This window comes from Hibiscus syriacus, unplaced genomic scaffold (genome assembly GCF_006381635.1).
Source record: "Hibiscus syriacus cultivar Baekdansim isolate YM2019G1 unplaced genomic scaffold, ASM638163v2 tig00000950_pilon, whole genome shotgun sequence".
Taxonomy (NCBI): domain Eukaryota; kingdom Viridiplantae; phylum Streptophyta; class Magnoliopsida; order Malvales; family Malvaceae; genus Hibiscus; species Hibiscus syriacus.
The window spans coordinates 13,068-32,610 of record NW_024061836.1 but is presented as its reverse complement, the minus strand read 5'-3'; the positions used below and the strand labels follow the sequence as shown (position 1 = coordinate 32,610).

The 19,543-nt window shown below is 33.9% G+C and overlaps 1 pseudogene; it reads right to left on the bottom strand.

Annotated features, from left to right (window-relative positions):
- Nucleotides 1–11,102: 11,102 nt before the first annotated feature.
- LOC120118447 lies at nucleotides 11,103–12,459 on the bottom strand (annotated as a pseudogene).
- Between the last annotated feature and the right edge of the window lie 7,084 nt (nucleotides 12,460–19,543).

Sequence of the window (19,543 nt, the reverse complement as noted above, 5' to 3'; positions counted from 1 at the left end):
ATATATTGTCTCTATAGTTAGAAATTAAGAATTCAGTTTTGTTTAATTTATGGTTATTTTGATTTCTTTCAATTATTTTTATTTTTATTTTTATATATCCTTATATATTAATGTTTATATTTGATTGATTTTTAAATATTAGGATTCAATTTTTGTGATGCTTTGTCAAAGGATTGAGAATTTATCCTCACACACAACACGTGCATTGCATAAACATAAGCTCTATGCTTGAGCTCTTTTCCCTTCTAAGTGGGAGTGAAAGCGAGGTCTTTGTGAGAATTTATTCTTTGTGACAGACCTAGCAAGTAGCTTTCGGGGTTCATATATCCTATATCTTTGTGAATATTTATTCTCCGTGTCAAGCATAGGGAAATGCGTCCACTCGAATTGAACTCGATCCGCTTAAGTCTGTAATGGACTAGGATTGAGGGTTTGACAGCCCAAGGGGGCATCAACAAGGACAATTCGAGTACCTTTACTCTTAGAAATGGAACCCTGCATATAATAAACCCTAGAAATTCACCTAATCTAAGACAATGCTAATACTCTGTCTGTAGGTGTACACAAAGGAGAAAGAAGCTCTAGCTTTTAATTAATTTATTTTTTCTCAATAAATGCATGCGAACTAGTAATCATGCGATTAGGTTTATTTTTCAAACAAATCATGGAACTAGAAATCATGATGTTAGAATTTATATATAGATACCATGATAAATAAAATCTTTTCTTTCCATTAATTGGTACTAACCATTTTATTTTTCTTATTTTTATCTATTTTTTATATGCATTGTATTTTGTTCTATCTTGTTTATATTGATTTCTTTTGTTTGTATTGCATGATCATGACATGATTAGAAGGTATTGATTCGAGAGTGGACATCAAATTGAAAAGTTTTCATATATGGAAAAAGTTTTATGATCAAACAAACTATGACGCAACCAATGAATGACATCCTGAGGGAACTCCGAGGATAGAAGAGAACTATGCACCCAAAGATCGTATGCCCGTTGAAGAACAAAAGGAGATATGAGAAATAAGAGAACAAATGTCCAAGATGATGCGTAAAATATATGTTTTGGCCAAAAAAAAAAGACTCCTGCACAAAAAGATAAGAGAGTTCAATGAATATAATCCTACAATCTCATATATATAAGGGACTTCTGATCCTAACCAATTTGAGAAATTACATACAGTCATCATTTGTATTCTCAAATTGTCTGGAGATACCCAGAAAATGGTGATAACTGTAAAAGCTCCCAGAGAAGCTACTTGAAGCGCGAGAAGTGTCTCCTCATTATGTGAAACTGTTGCAACCTCCGTATCCGAATTGGTATGACATCAACGTTTATTGTGAATATCATGCCGGAGCTCAAGGACATACCATTGAGAATTGCCTTGCCTTTAAACATCGAGTCCAATGTCTTTTAGATCATAGAGTTTATGATAAATGATAGACTTAGTTTGGTAACTGAAGGTCCTGCTAGATCAATACCAAAAGTGGTCAAACGTAAGAATATTAGTAGGGACATCCAGAAGGAATATAACTTGCTGATGTACCACGCTCAAATAAGTCATTTAAAGATTGAAAATGATAAATTGAGCACCGAAATTGAAACCATGCATGAGGATTTCCAAAAGGTCAATCAGACCTTTAAAAATAGTGGTATAGGAAATACCCCATAAGAGTGGATAACAGGGGTCACTAAATTGAAAAAGAGCTGCAAGATACATGAAGGACGAGCCAAGAAGTTTTCTCATGATTTACGAGTTGCAGAAGAAAGACGCAATACAACTGTCATTGAATTGGGAAAATGTCAAGTCAAAAATCAAATGTTGAATAGGGCTATAACCAACATGGAAACATTATATCAAATCCATCAGCATGAGATTGATACTGAATTAAAAGCCACTAGAGCCAAGAACAAGATATTGAAGAAATGTTTAGATGATTATGGAGATCTTGTACGAGAACTTCTTGAACACAAAGATTCCCTTATAAGAAAAAATGAACAACATTGTCTACATCTCTGAGAATTGACATAGAAGATGAAGAAAAAAGACAATGTCATGAAGGAAGATGATGCTCAAGCAAACAATGTGGCTTATAAACTGGTTGATTTAGCTGGCTTTACGAGAGAATTAAAGCAGATTGACAACTCCACACCTGAGCATGAGTGGAAGTTAACTTGACTTTTTAGGGAAATAGAGAAGTTAGGAGTGAAAGCTATCCCTTATATGTAAAGTTTTGTTTCATGTATCGAAACTTTTGTGTTCAATGAAATCTGTTTTAAGATGATTACTCTTGATTAACTCCTTCGTTGTATTTGCATTTTCATTTTGCATTCGTACTTTTATGTTTTCTTTTGCATTGCACAATTTGCATTCTTATTTTTGCATTTCTGCATTTTTTTCATTTTCATGTTACATTCACATCTTTGCATTTGCATTCGCATCTTTGCATTTTTACGTTTGTATTTAGATTTTCATTTTTATTTTTGCATTTGCATCTTTGCATAATTACATATTGTTTCAAACTATTTTACATGCATTTAATCATGAAAATATGGGAATAATTTGTGGAGGATTACATGACAGAATTTCCGAAATCAAATTGGAGCTAACTTGGTCTTCCTAAAGAAGGATAAGAGCCATGAATAAGATTTTAGCAAGGGTTGGTAGAATCGAGAAACTGCAAAAGCAATTTATCAAGATTCAACAAGGAATGACTGATTATGCAAAAAAGTTCCAGGATGATTCAAAAGAACAAATGACCACATTAATGGACCTGGTGAATGTTGTGATCCATGGAGAGAAACCCATAGAGGATCCCGCTGTAAAGGCTGTGAATGAGGTTCTGAATGATAATGATAAGTTCGAAGTGATATTGTCTGATGATCAAGAACCTATTAGGGAGTATGGTAATTCAAGACATCTTTAAGATTTGGATGTGGTCCTAGAGGACATTGTTGAATTGATGGTGAATAAAGAATCAAGGAAAGAAAAAAAGTTCCATTGTGAAAGGTAAGCTTTACTCAAAGAAGAGGGGAATAGAAGAGGGTCGAAGGATGATCAAGAAGAAAAAGAATGTGCAGGGTTTTCAATTTCCTCCCTTTCACTTTTCGAGTGAAAAATTGCATTCAAAAATACTCTCAGCCGGATTAACTACTCCACGATATATTCAGCCACAGTGGCCTCCGAATGAGAAATGGACCTATAAGGTGGTTCCTTGGATAAACCAGACTGGAACTCCAGATTGTTCAGCTAAGGTTCTTAGTAACCTTGAGGGAAAGCTCAAAGATCCTTTAGAGCAAGCAATTCAAAAGTGTAAGGTAGAAGAAGGGGTTAAGGTTCAATGATCAGAAATCATTGCCTCAACAGAGACTAATGTGATCAAATCCTGCGAAGAATATCAGGTGCAAGAAAATGGGAAAGGAAATCTAAGCAAAAAGGCTCCCATGGATGTAATCCGAGATTGGCCCACAGGTTTAAAAATAAACTATGAAGATGCCACCATGAAAACATCTCAAACACCCATATCAGACTTCCTGAGGACAGGTGGGGCTTTGGGCAGTTTAGAGAACATGACGAATACTACGCCCATCACAGCTGCAATATGTGTTCAGAACCAGGACAAAGCTATTGTCACCAATGAGAATTGTTTTGAGCCCAACTTCCAACTGATAAATGAGGAGATGAGATCTAAACAAAAAGTTGCTAAGAAAGAAATAGAGATTGGTGCTTCTGAGGAATCATCCCAAGGAATAAGAGAAATGATCAAAAAATTGGGGGGGGGGAATGAGGACAAAGACTCTGGTCCAATTATAAACCCAACATTCTAGGAGTAATGGGGCATTATAAATAAACAAGTGGAAGTTGTTATCTACCACTATAATACCTTTCATTTTCAGCATCTTGTTTGAACATGTTTTTGTTCATTTCTCCGCCTTTTTGTGATAAATAAATTTGTGTTGATTTTATGGTTATGAACAAGGAATCAAATTTTAATATTGAAGTTTTTTAGTATCAAGTAAATTAAATATTATTTTATTTTCTCAAGAATCGTAGATCTTTGGCTAATGGTAAAATTAGACTTTATACAATGCCAGAAATACAATTATACAATTACTTGATCTATTTTTTACCCTTACCAAAACCAAATCCTGACACTACATTTATTTGAGACTCTGAAGTAATGCCTCTACCTGAATTTGAGACATCAAATCCATATGTTTATCTTCTCGGGTAAAGTTTATTTGTTTATAACACTACCTTCCATTATATACACGATTTCAAAAGTCACACATTGGTCATTCCAGATACAAAACCATCATACTGGTGAAACCAAAAGACCTCAAAAGAACCAAACTTTCAATTATCCGTAAATCTTCCTACAAGAAGAAGCGAGATGGGGCATCATGCATCAACTTGTCGAAGAGAATTTCGAGTAATGGGGGAAGGCTCAAAGTAAGAAGAAAAAAGAAAAAAAAGAAGAAAAAAAAAGAGAGATTGAATAATTATATCATGTATTAATTACATTGTTTTCATGTAAATAAATGTTAATCCTGAATATTCATCCCCCTGGGGATACCTCTTTTCGCAAAAGGAGAAAAATATATCCTTTGTTGTCCCTATTTGAGCCTGAATGATTTTTCTTCTGATTCAACCCTAACCAAGGATTACCCTCCACACTGGGGGGCAAGGTAAAGGATATCTGCTCACAGGAATAAAGATTGTCAATCCAGTTTTATTACAAAGCCAAATCTCCATGAAATAAAGAGAGTTTTTAAACTACAAGGTATGTCAAATACAAATTGCTTAGAGATCAATCTACTCGAGAAAAACGAAAGAATTTCTGAAATGCAAGAGGAAAATGATATGCTCAAAGTAATTGAAGTCATTTATTAAAAAAAGAAAAAGAAAAGAAAAGAAAAAAAAAAAGAGATGAAAAAGAAAAGAAAAAAAAGAAGAAAAGAAATTAAATCAAGATTTGTGACTTATTGAGCCTCAAGTTACAAGGTTGATCAAGTGCAACTAGTTCAAAGATTCATATTCAACAAGAAGTGCAAGAAATACTGGAGATATAAGGAAATGGAAATGAACCCAAAATTTGGCAGTCTAGAGGGATCCAGAAAAAGAAATAATGAAAGACGAGTAGCAAAGCAGATCCAATTCAAGCAATGCAAGATTGAAGGCATCAGAATGAATTGATCATGGGTTCAATTACCCTTAAACACTTGTTTGAGACTTTTTTTATCCCTTTCTTTCATAACCATGAACTGGCCTACATTATGTATATGAAAAGTCCATTCTAATCATACATGGGTTTCTAAGTAAAAGAGACTATCTTCAGATTTCATTCCTCCTCTCAGGATTGATTTTTATTTACAAAAATTGGTTTTTTTTTAAATCTTTAATATATGATATGAAATATGATAAAAGGGGGTTCAAGATATAAATTTTGAATAACCTCTTGAAGCCAAAGGAGGATTCGAGTTGAAATCCTGAAAAAGCGGCTCGAATATTGAATGGTGCAACAATGACATAAGAGACGATCTTAAGCTCTTGATGAAGCATCGCACATCCTAAAGACGTTCCTGAGATTCTGGAATCAAGAAGTATCTCTATGAGATGAGCATAACAACCACTTTTTCAAGATTAATGGACGCTCAAAGGAACATATATGCTGGACTAACCTGAGAGACTTTACCTTACCAGAATCAACCTACACCTTAAATCAGTCAATAATTTTGACACTTTCCATAGGACTATGATTTTTTTATTTAAAAGTGTAGTTGATTTATTTGATATTCATTAAACTCATGTTTTATGATTTGATTCCATTGTGAGCCTAAATTAAGGGGTAATATTTTACAAAATTCTTTTATTCTTCGATAATGAAAGGAGGAAAAACATTTTCAAACACGAAAATCTCAAATGAGAAAGGTCTTTGAAGCAAGTTGACACTTATTCTACCTCTATTGGAGAAAAAGAATAAGTAATGCCAGAATGATGAAGCGTTTCACATTCTTGAAGGCAAATGGTCCGAGAGTCTAGAAAGCCTGGAGAATTGAACTTGTAATACTCTCTTGAGACATTATCAGGTATTCATCAAGAAGGATTACCCTATCCAAAATGGGAACATATCCCAGTGCATAACAAAAAAAAAAGAAAAGAATGCGACCAGTCAAGAAGAAGATGGCCACCGCATTTAGGAGAGGCACATATCTCAGACATTTCTGTCAGAAAGATTAATCACTTATTAAATTTGTGACAACATGAAAAGAATCCCTCAATTTACTTGACAACACTGTTGTTTAGTGACACCAGAATAAGAGTATTCAAGATAAACAGATTTGGGGCATGAATAAAGCCATAAGTACCCATAACGGTACATTGTCAAAATTGAACCTCGTGGGAATCATAATATTCAAATCAAATAGAAATTGAGAGTGAAGCAGAAATAGAATATTGAGGCATCTTGAAGTCCCATTTCAGACAGAAATGACCCATGTGGGGAATTTTGAAGACTCACATCAGTATGAATATTTGGGTATTTTTGAAAGCTCATATCAGCAAGAAGTAAATGTTGGGGTATTTTGAAGACCCATATCATCATTCAAAAAGATCATTGAATTGAGTAAATATTTCCAATGAGATAGAAATATATGAAGAATGAAAATGGTGAAACAGTGACAGTGGAGCTGACTATACATAATTGCTTTGTTCATCATACAGATGCATTATTCTGGTGATTCCATGCTGACAAACCAAAGCATCCCACTTGTATTCCCAACTAAGCTTTATTCTTTAGTGTCCTTGTGACGTCCTACAAAAGCTCTGAACACTATGCAAAGAGCTTCACTGACGAGAAATCTGAGTAGAAGCCACAGGAAAGGATGAATATGTTGTCATATGTTTTATAAACATCTGTGCAGAAGCCACATGAAAGGATGAATGTGTTGTTAAATGTTTTACAAACCAGTATTATAGTGCTGAACCAATGTTAACCATATGGTGTTTCCATTTATTAATCCAAGATGAAGTTTGTCTTTTTCAACCCCAAGGTTAAAAGTGAAAAATGATGAAGATTTCTTTCAATGAGAAAGGGAGCTGAAATTTTAACAACAAGAAACTAGTGGAGCCAACTAAGGTTGAACGATAGGTTGTTGTTAAGACTCTCGACATGATATGGTCTGAATACCTTGTTCAAGATCTGATTAGATGTGGAGACATGAAAGCAATTAGGATAAATCCTCCTTGTGATGTGTTTCAAGAGTCAAATTAGAACAAATGTTGCTTTCCTAATTAATCTCTGCTGAGTTGGGCATATTTACATCTACCTTCTTCAAAGATGATATAGATTCTATTTTCAAAGATGAAAGTTTTATTGGATTTCTACATAAGTCCAAGCAAAGAAAGCTGGTGTTATCCAGGACAAAATGGGGCAACAAGGTCAATTCTGACTGCAGCAAGAGTTCCATGAATAAAACATTTTTTTTGAGAATTTAATGCAAATGAAGAAAAGAAAACACAAAGATTGCTCTTCCAAAGAAGAGAATTCCAGCTTGAAATGATATTTTGACTAAGTGAAGGAAGACGAGTTCGCCACTTTGAAGTCAAATGAACACTGCATCAATAATTTTGCATTCATAAGAACATCATTTGCATAATAGAAAATGCATTACATTGATACATTTGATTGCATTCAAACATGAGGTTTTTACAGATCTTCGTATGAAAAAAAGAAGATTCATGATGACAAATACCTTACAAATGGAAGGTAGAATTCAAACCTCAAATACAGGAATCACGCAAACATCTGAAAAATATATGGTCGCAATCCATAAGTGAAGTATTATTTTGAAGTGGGGCATGTTACCCGACTAACAAGTTATTTCAAAAAATGAGAAAACAATTTCCAAAGTTTTTCATTTAATATTTTCTAAAAATGAAATTATTGAATAGTAAGAAAGCGATTTCCAAAGTTTCTTACTTAGTAAACTATTTCCCGAATTTGTAAATTCTTCGAGTCATCTGTAAGTCTTTCGAGCAAGATGATAAGACCTTCGGGCCATCCATAAGACCTTCGGGCAGGATGTTTTCAAATGAGATTTTAGAAACTAAGCCTAATTTTAAGGGGTTTCCTAATTATCTCAAAAGAATTGTTAAAGGAAGCTAAGCCTAACAAAGGGGTTCCTTGACAATTAAGAAACTAAGCTTTCGAGGGTTTCTTGATTCGTAAGTCCTTCGGGCCATTTGTAAGTCTTTCGAGCATGATGCTTAAATCCTTTGGGTCATCTGTAAATCTTTCGAGCAAGATGATAAGACCTTTGGGCCATCCAAAAGACCTTCGGGCAGGATGTTTTCAAATGAGATTTTAGAAACAAAGCCTAATTTTAAGGGGTTTCCTAATTATCTCAAAAAAGTTGTTAAAGGAAGGTAATCCTAACAAAGGGGTTCCTTGACAATTAAAAAACTAAGCTTTCAAGGGTTTCTTGATTCTTAAATCCTCCAGGTCATCCGTAAGCCTTCCGAGGAAGATGATAAGACCTCCGGGCAGGATGTTTTCAAATAAGATTTTGGAAACTAAGCCTTTCAAGGGTTTCTTAATTATCTCAAAAGAGTTGTTAAAGGAAGCTAAGCCTTTTAAGGGGTTCCTTGACAACCAATAAACTAAGCTTGATTTTCAAGGGTTTCTTGATGTGCAAATCCTCCGGGTCATCTGTAAGTCTTCCGAGCAAGATGATAAGACCTTCAGGCCACTTATAAGATCTACGGGGCAGGATGTTTTCAATATTTCCGTTGTTTGATTCACGACATTTTGAATCAATGACGTCTCTCAAAAAAAAATTATCTCACCTGAGATAGTTCATCTTCAAACAAATTTCTTTGCATTCATTTCACATTTTTATCTAGATGTTGAATATTTGACAGGAATTTCATAGATTAGCAAAGATTTCAGCAAAAAATTACCATACTTTTCAAATCTTTGAAAATATGGATTTCAACAAAGATTTGAATCCATCACTTGAGGGTTCAACAACTCCGTCTTAATCAAGATAAGTCAAATGGACAAAAAATTATTGTCTTTTCGTCTTTGCTTTATTCTTGTTAACACAGGAATGAGCAAAGAGGGGCAGCTGTAGACACTAATTTTCCCTATTTTATTTTAATATTATTATTAATATTATTATTATTATTATTATTATTAAATAATAAATATTTCAAATAAACATTATAGGCCCACTAACAACAAATCCCGGAGGCCCAAACCCAAAGTGAAGCCCATATAACAGACCCGACCCGATCCAGACCCAGATAGTTGATCCAGACCCGGCCCAAGACTAACCCTAATATCTAGGGTTTCCACATATTCATCTAGGGTTTCTAACCCTATCTCCAGTCGCCGCTCCACTACAAGCTTCCAGCTGCCACTGCCGACACCTCAACTACCAAGTGCCTTAGCCAACTGTTGCCACGCCTCGCCAAAAGCACCACAACGCTTGCCGGCCGCACACGTTGCAACTCTATGATGAGTCACCACTATAGTTCGACGACTCACCGAAGAGTACCCTTATGACCAGACCGAAAAAAGCTTTGATGAAGCTTATATAAGACCCATTGAACCTGCAAGCAAACAACCACCAATAAAAAATAGCAACGAAAAACAAGCAAAACCCACATCAGCCAAATAAAGAAAAATAAGAGAGCAACTTACCAAGGAAGAAACACGACCATCAGAGCATCCACGCGCCTCCACGCGCCGCTAGAAATTTAAAATACCGAAGGTATTTTCCTAGATCTAGGAAATACTAGGGATTTTAGGAGAAAAGGAGGCCATATTCAACCTTAGGATCGAAAAAAGTTGATTCAGAATTGTTTTCCCGAATTTTGGCCACCGTTATCGGCGCTGGAGCACAGTCGACGAGGAATTCTAGAGGAAACGAGAGCTTCTCTATGAGAGAAGAGAAGAAAAAATAAAAAAATGAGGGTAATGGACATTTTAGGCCGGTTTGGGGTATTTAAATTTCTCTTCAAACGACGCCGTTTTGGAGAGGGACCCTCTGCGCAATTTCTGGGATGGTCAAATTATGTCCGTAGTCCTTTAGAGTTTGTAATTCTTTTGTTTTAGTCACTGGAATGACATTTCTACGCATTTCAATTTGGTCTTTGAATTTATTTAATTTTTATTTTAATCCCGAAATAATTAATTAAGGATAAATTACACTGTTAGCACCTAGATTTTATGATATTTCGACTTAGGGCCTTTAATTTATATATTTTATATTTTAATCCCTAATATTTTAATAATTTTCATTTTTAACTATAAGTTTTATTATTTTTTAATTTAATCCTATAGTTTTGGTTTTTTTATTTTGGTCAATATTGATTGCAATTTTATTTTATTATTACCCTTTTAATTTTAATATGTTTAATTTATTACTTTTATTATTATTTTAGTCATATATATATATATATATATATATATATATATATATATATATATTTGATAATAATATTTATTTATTTTTAAAAATTAAAAAAGAATTATCTTAGATGTCATTTTCTGCTATTTTTAAATAAATTAATATACTATTTATAAAACCCTAAAATATATATATATATATATATATATATATATATATATATATATATTTGTTTTATAAAAATTATTTTTCCTTAAAATTATCCGATTGAATATGAAATAATAGAATCATAAATTAAATTTATATTCAAATTCTTATATTTCTATAAATAGAGACAATTTATAATCGACGAGTATCAATTTTGGGCGTTGTAGGATGCTAATCATTCCCCAAACGTAACCGACCACGAATTCCTTTTTATTACTAAAAAGAATAAATTTTTGGTTATACGTAAACTATTTTATCTTTTAAAATGTGGTTTTTTTAAAAACTATTTTAAAAGATAATTTTTAAGTACTCAACTTATTTAATCCAAAAGACCGATGACGACTCCAAAATATTTCCTTATTAAAAACCATTTATTTATTCATCCACGTACTTTTCTGCCAAGGGAAATTCGTGATCCGGACAAAAATCGATTACGACACAATACAAATAATTCCATCAATGCCCCCAAACCGTAGAGTTTTTTACATCACGGAACAAGCATTGGGGTTCTCATCACTGAAAATTTGCGGAGGGTATGCGTAGAACTGATCAGTAGCATACCTAAGCGGGTAATAACAGTATTCATTCTTCTTCACTTCCACCGCCACTTTGCTCTCTTCCGTCGCACCTTCCGCCGCTGGTTCTGCTTCGGTGGATGTGGCGGCGTCGGCTTCTTTGTGGTCACCACCTCCTTCTTGTTTCTTGCCTTTGTTATTGTTGTTTTCTTCTCCACCACCACCTTCTTTCTTGTCTTTATCGGCACCACTTTCTTTACTTTTCTTCTCTTCTTTGCTGTCATCTTTGGCTTTTTCTTCTCCTTCCGTCTTAGGAGCTTCTGCCTCTTGTTTCACTATTACCGCCTTCTTACCGGTTCTATTGTAGACATATTCCACCAGTTTTGACGGCTCAAACACTCCTTTCACGGTCACTTCTGAACTCTTTAGATCCGGTTCAGCTGATTCCACCCCTGCAACAACATGGCTTTTCTGTTGAGTTTTGGCCTGGGGTTGGTGAGATTTGATTCGAAAGCAGTACAATTTGGCTGAATTTCAACGGAATCTTTGTGAATTATAAAACAATAAAGAACCTTTCATTCTCTGAATACGTTTCTTAATTCCCAATGCACAAGCTTCGCAATGCATGTAAACTTTCAGAACCACCGTGACCACCGCCGAAGGCTGCAATAACCAGTCCATAAAAACAAAACTTTATCAGACTAAGAAATGTTGGAAAAGAAAACGAAACCTTCAAGTGTTGGAAGAGGCTTAAAAATCAAAACCTCTTCTTTCTTGTCTTCAAGCTTGGAGTTTTCTTTATCCTCTGTTTTAGTCTCCTCCGCTGGCGCCGGTGGTTTTGGGATCGGCGACAGAAGCTCAACTTTTCGATGGCTCTTCCTTTGAAACCTTTCGAGAATTTTCAAGGGATCCGCTTTCTCTCCTTTCACCACCACTTTATTGCTCTTGCAATCCGTCATTACATCTTCAACCCCTACAAAATCCCATTAAAACACACTCAATCATTTCCTTTCATCTTATCAACGAAACCAATGCTGGTATTTACCTGGAAATCTGTTGAGATATCGACGAACTTTACGAGCACAGCCTTCACAAGCATGTAAACTTTCAGGATAATCTCTTGAGGAACAACTGGGGGTTCTTCGCCTTTCTTATCCTCCTCCACTTTTTTCCTTCTTCAACCTGTTTCTCTTCTACTGGTTTCTGTTTCTCTTCCTGTAAATAAAAAGGAGCCGGGAATGAAGCAAACTGCATAGAAAACCAGGAAAAAAAGTACGAGATTCAAAGTGTGGAAGGTGACCTCTCCCATTGGATTGGTGAAACTGGGTTTCTTTTTTTCAACTATGGGAGTTTTGTTCTGAAGAGAGCATATGAGATCTGAAGGTAGTGGAGAAGAGGGAGATTTTATTTATATCTGTTTCATTCATGGGTCATGATGACATGACGTGGCATTTTATAAGGGGGCACGTGGATTGGATGAAGGATGAGGCTCGGTGGTGGAGGGCCTTTATACACGCCTTACCGCTAGAATGGTATAGTTTGGGAATTTCATTTTTCCTATTTTCGACTGGTATTAAATTAATGTTACGGACATTTAAGTTATATTAAATGTTTCAGAAAATAAAATTATTGAAACCCTAAAAATGATGTTATATGTTATATATTCGTATGAATTAAAATATTTTGATGATTAAAGGAATAATTATTATTTTTAGAATTTTTATGTTTAAATATCAATAATTATAAGATATTTTAACATTTATTATTAAATAAGTAAGAATCTTTAGAGCATATACTACCATTTATAATAATCCTAGATTAATCAATAAATGAATATATATTATGAATTTTTATCGTGAAGTGATAATAATAATTAAAATATTTTATATAAAGAAGTACACCTATATAAAATACTACTATTTATTATAAAATTTTAATATGATATTATAAATAAATTTTAACGTTTGAATTAATAAATAATAATAATAATATTTATAAAAATTGAAGTGTTTATTTACGTGGATTATATCAACTCTTTCCAGAAATACAAGCCAATCCTAAGTTTTAATTAGGACTTTCTCATTGTAATAGCCGTTCGATTGGGCTGTTTTTTTCATTACGTGGCATCCATGCATTTTGCCAGATCATATAATACGTTAAGCTAAATGGAATTGAGATTTGGGGGTATTAACTGAGCCTGGAATTGTGATTTGGGGGAAATTGGGTGTATTGTAACTTGTAAGTTAAGCTAAATGGAAAATACTTTATTTGTTTAATATTTGGATAAAATATATATTTAATATAATGTTAGTATGTGATCATAACATTTTAATTATTTAAAACAATAAAGAAAAATATTCGTAATAAAATTAGATAATTTAATTTGTTGAAGTTATTTATATTATATTGAAAACAAGCACTGATATATTAAATTGTATATAAATGTAATGAAAAAATTGTTTAAACATAATAGATACTAGTTTTGTGGACAAAGGTTGTTTTTAAGTTTTGTCAAGTATGGATTTATTTGGGATTTTATTTTTATTTTTATTATGTATAAATTTTGTTTCAATATAATTTTATGGTCAAATTTTTTTATGTTATATAATAATTAAATATAATAATAATAAATATTAATTATTAAATATAATAAATAATTAAAATAGATATTTTATAAAAAAATAATTATAATATATTTTGTAAATTTTGAAATAATGAAAAATTATATGTTTAAAATATTAAATATAATAAATAATTAATAATATTATAATTATAATATATCTTGAAATTTAAAACATAAAATATGGTAGCAATCTCGAGTCTTGCAAATCGCAAGGTATTGGGAACTGAATAAATTCTACGTGTTTTTAACGTAACTCGCATCTTGCAGGACGCGAGTTGCATTTAAAACCGCGCTTCCCTGGGTGCGAGAAGGGCTGTAAATAGGTCCCTCCACTCATATTCATCACCACACCCATCCCTTTCATATATTCAAAGATTTCATATCATGGCGACGAGTCTATTAAGACGTGATTGAAGTCAATTATTCGATTATTAGAGGTGAAATAACGAGGTAAATTAATTAATATTATTGTGTATTTTTACTATTTATTTATTTATTGATTTAGTTTATCTGTTTTGGTATTTAAACAATTTTTTAATATTTATATTTCGTAGGGATATGAACATGTATTAGAGTGTCATATAAATCGTGTGACACTGCCCGATGCATATATTATTGACTATTTTATTTAACGGGTTTCAGATATATCAGTAGTATAACTGGTGACTGTGTGAAGTTCCATCCTCCACTTATAAATGTGTTGGTCGAAAGATGGAGACCGGAGACGTACACATTTCATTTACCGTGTGGGGAGGCAACTATTTCCCTGCAAGATGTTGCATTTCATCTGGGATTACCTATTGATGGAGCTATTACTAGTGTTGTCGGTGCGTCTAGAAACGTATATGAGGTATTGCTCGAAATTGATCCGCCTAATGATGTACGCGATGGTGGAAAAATAAAAATTAAATTTTTGGATGAAAATTTTACGAAACTACCCCAAATTATGGAGCATGAAGCAAGGGAGGTAAATATAAATGTTTTTATCTATGAATATTTATTAATATTTCAATTTTTTTTGGAATATAAGTAGTTATATTATTTTATTAATTTTTAAGCGATTTTCTCGTGCGCATATACTACGAGTTATTGGGAGATTTTAATTCCATACAAATCCCGAAGTAAGGTGCATCTGATGTGGTTGAATCATTTGCAAAATTTGAGTGATTCAAGAAATATAAGTTGGGAATCGGCAATTTTGAAATTTTTGTTCTGGCAGCTTTGTAGAGCCGTAGATCTTACGAAAAATGTCGTTAGAGGGTGTTTATTGTTGTTGTAGTCATGGGCCTGGATCCGAATACCATTTTTATGCTCGATCCTTAAAACACATGTCTCATATGAATTTCCGTTACTTAAGAGGTAAAAACTATTTTTATATATTTTTTATAATATTACTAACAAATAATAAAATTCTATTGTATTAATGATAGGTGGAATGATGAAACCTCTCACACTCACTTACCAACAAATCAATGAAACTTTAGACTCTTGATCGATAAGTTTGGACATCAGGTAATAAAATATTTTCCTTCGACTTTTATCTTATAATTTTAGAATAATTTAATTTATTTGAGGTTTTAGCCAACAAAGTTATGTAATTTTAATTTTACATTTCCTGTGGACGCCTTACTACGATGCTGCTATTGCCGACTGTATACCACATGAGATTCAGGTGACTAATAAGCTCGTGTACATCGTGTCAGTCTCGCTGATCTTGTATGATATAGTCGAGTGGCATCCTACGGAGCGCGTCCTTCGACTATTTAACCGTGTCCAATCGATTCTGCCACATCCACCTTGTTTGGATGAGTTGCATCGATTGATGCGACAAGGGAAGACGAAAATTAATTGGGTGGATCATAATGAAGTGTACTTGAATGGGTGGTTCCGAAGATTTGAGAGGACACCCATGACTCAACCCATCTTCGACCACAGCGTGACATACGATTATATACGATGGTACCAAGAATATGGGATGCCACATATATTGACCAATAAGGAGCGAGCGTAAGAATTATATGTTCCTCTACAGAGTCGACCACGAACGGGGAGGCAATGTGGGGGAGTCAAGGAAGAGAAGAAGAAGACAACAAGGTGCATCCTCCTCATCGGTAACAACACAGGACCTCCTCAGACACCGCTAACACACCCTGACCATGTCTTCACCCACTGGACTCAATCAACATTTCAGTAAATGTGGCAGTTCTCATAAGGTTTCCTCACCGACGTCTTTGACCGGTTTAATTCACCACCGAAACAATTGGTGGCTAACTTTGGATCCAGTATTGTTGAGTAGACGCCGCGTAGAGCATACTCTACACCGGTCCTAGTTCCAGTGTTAGTCGTGGATTTGATTCCATATACAATTATCGGTCCTAATGATGATATTGCTGAAGAGAAAGAGGAGCCACAATTACGTCCGCATCGAACTCGTCGTCTACCACAATGTGGAACTGCTAGACAGAGGCATTATTATATATTATTTATTTCATTCTTCAAAATTGAAATATTTGTACTAAACTAAAAACTGAAATATTTGTACTAAACCATTTTATTTTGAGTTAATCAAAATATTTTCAGTGAAAATCGCACCCTGCATCCCATGATATCTATAGTACGTTAGCAGAACCACACATTTTACAAAACGCGAGATACAAAGATCTCGCACCCTGCAACCCATGTTATTTGGATATCATGTCTTCCAACCCGTGAGGTTTTTGAAATAAAGCAACTGCAATTCAGTATTATCGGGCAATAACTCAGCTAAAATGTCGATAAGAGAAAGCCTTACTGCTTTGGTATATTACGATGGAAAAATGATTAGTGATGCATCTCTTAGTGTCGTGTTTCAGTCAGCACACACTGTGACAATAACACTACCAACTAAGTTAACATTTAACAAGTTGATAAACGAAGTGAAGAAAAATGTCCCACATGCTCGCAGTACAAAATTATTACCCTTGAAGTATCGACTACAGACGTCGTTAGAACCATTAACGTACACGATATACACCGTTGAGGATAATGGTGATGTGTATATGATAGTCGACCCTCACTTGCAATAATCATTTGAAGGGTCGATGGAGTTGTATGCATTGTTTTCTGATTCTGATGATGGTACCAGTGTACCAAGTTGAAGATGAGCGGAGTTCGACTTTGATCTAACTGTTGAAACTCCGACGGCAAATTTGAGAAATGACTTTAATTTGTTAAGAACATACGGTACACTGAACGATTTGGGTGCAGCATCGTCTTTGATTCCAAGACATTCTTGCGTTGCTAGATTCGAGTTTGACTTGAACATGCCACCCACGCAATAATACTCGTTTAACTCGTTCAATGATTTCTCATATGGACGATATTCAATGTATATCCCTTATGCAGATAACGTCTCAACACATATGGGGAGACATTCTTTTACTAGTGTACGTGACGTTGATATTGGGGAATTGATTCGTGAGCAGTCTCGTGATCGACGAACACTGCACTAGCGGCTAACTTTGATTTAAACGAGGCTAAATTATTCCTTTTTAAGGGGGATCATTCCGACGAAGAACCAATAAGGGAGCCCGACCCTAATAGTGACGAGTTAGGTCCTTTCTATGAAGAACTATAAGACCTTGACATGCCACTAGAAGCATAAAAGAAAAAAGAATATGACACGGTGATACATACACCAGGGTTCATAATACATGCTTCTTTGGATTAATGTTTCTACTCGAACCTATAAGCTTTCTAGGTTTGATTCTTCAACAAGAGCAACGTTCATTAACCCGCCACCGCTTCCCTATCAATTGATAACAGATTTGGACCGACTCTTGGAAAGAAGCAAGCAATCTTGTTTGTTCTTGCACACAAAACCGTCAAGGTACCCCAACGGAGCTAGTTCACAAAAGATTCATCGTTTCAGGTTCTTGTTACATGGCTAAAACAATTCCATATGCTGCAATGGCTATTTCTTATTACCAGCCATCATCGTACTTTACAACAATTGATATGGAAGCATTCAAAGCTCCAGAATTTTCCCAATTCCCACATATTGAGAAATACAATAAACGTAGTTGTAACATCCCCGACCCGTATACGACTTTGAAATGTCACATTGACTTTTCAACTCTTTGACTCTTTGAAAATTTGACTAAAATTTAACTTTTATTGGAAAAATGAAAATACATTTTTAAAATATATCAAAGCATCTACAATTTAAACATTTATAGTACACTAACCAAATTTACCATAACAAAAACACATACAATTCAAATTTTCTAATCTGATAGTCTTCACCAGTATGTTTCCCTTTCCTTGCTTACTCGGCTTACACCTCGAATCTCTTTAAACCTACGTGTAAAATAATCACACGCTAAGTCTATGACTTAGTGAGGCATAATGAGTATATTAAAGAAATAACATTTATGTTATTTTCAAAATAACATTAATTACAAAAACACTATATTCTTCATAACTTATAACATATATTACTAAACATTGATTACTTTATAATTATTTGATACTTGATTTTACATTTCCTTAAAAACATTTCATATCATAAAATATCAAACTACGAATCTAATCGTATAAATAATAGTAATACATAAAACCAACTTGGTAAACCAATTTCTTTCACATAACCTGCGAAACAATATTTAGTATGCCCATCATACCTATAAATCAATATTTTTCCAAAGTATCCATTTATTTTCCCAATGTATGTCGAATGAGAATGTAAGGTACATGAGTTGCACCTAAGTGCTAAATGAAAGCACATGTTATGTGATGACAACAACACTATACTAAGGTAACGAAATGGTAATTCACAAACTCAATATGAATACCATGGATGCACACATAGTACCGAAATGGTAATTCACAAATTCATTATGAATACCATGGATGCACACATAGTGCCGAAATGGTAATTCACAAACTCATTATGAATACCATGGATGCACACATATTGCCAAAATGGTAATTTACAAACTCATTATGAATACCATGGATGCACACATAGTGTCGAAAGTACACATAATATGATACAAAAATGCAACATATGCATTAAACAAAATCGATCGATAACCATCATACACGAAGTATATCGAAATGCATCAATGACTCTTAATACACATGCAATAGACCTATAAATCAATTTCGAAAATTAAATTTATTCAGAAACATCGATAGCTGTTAAAATAATATAGAAGTTCATCCATCTATTTTAGAGCAGTTCATACTCTAGTAAAATCATTTTCATAAACTTTATGAAAATGTTTCAAAATACGATAAAACATGTTTTTATAAAAACATTCGAGGTTGACTCATCGCAAGTCATCCTCATATCATATAAGTATATAATAAATGCACTCACCTTTGCCTCACTTAAGCCTTAAGCAACTCATTTTCACTTTCACCTTATCCTTATATGTCAATTCGTTCCACACTTGCTTTCAATAGAACCTACACATTAACATGATCAATATGAATATCGAGCTCAATTCACATCTAACCAATTAACATTTACTTAAGCGAAATGAAACACCAAATTTAACATTTCAATTTGAATAGTATCGACACCCTTCCTGTAGTACCGATACTTATTTTCTATGGTACCGATACCTATTTCAATATCGATACCATTTCAACATTCTAGAATTTCATCTTTACTTACAGTATCGATACCTTACCCTTGGTATTGATACCTTCACATCAGTATCGATACTTCTCAACTAGTATCGATGCTGTTCATCCGGTTCATACTATTTCCTTCAATTTAACC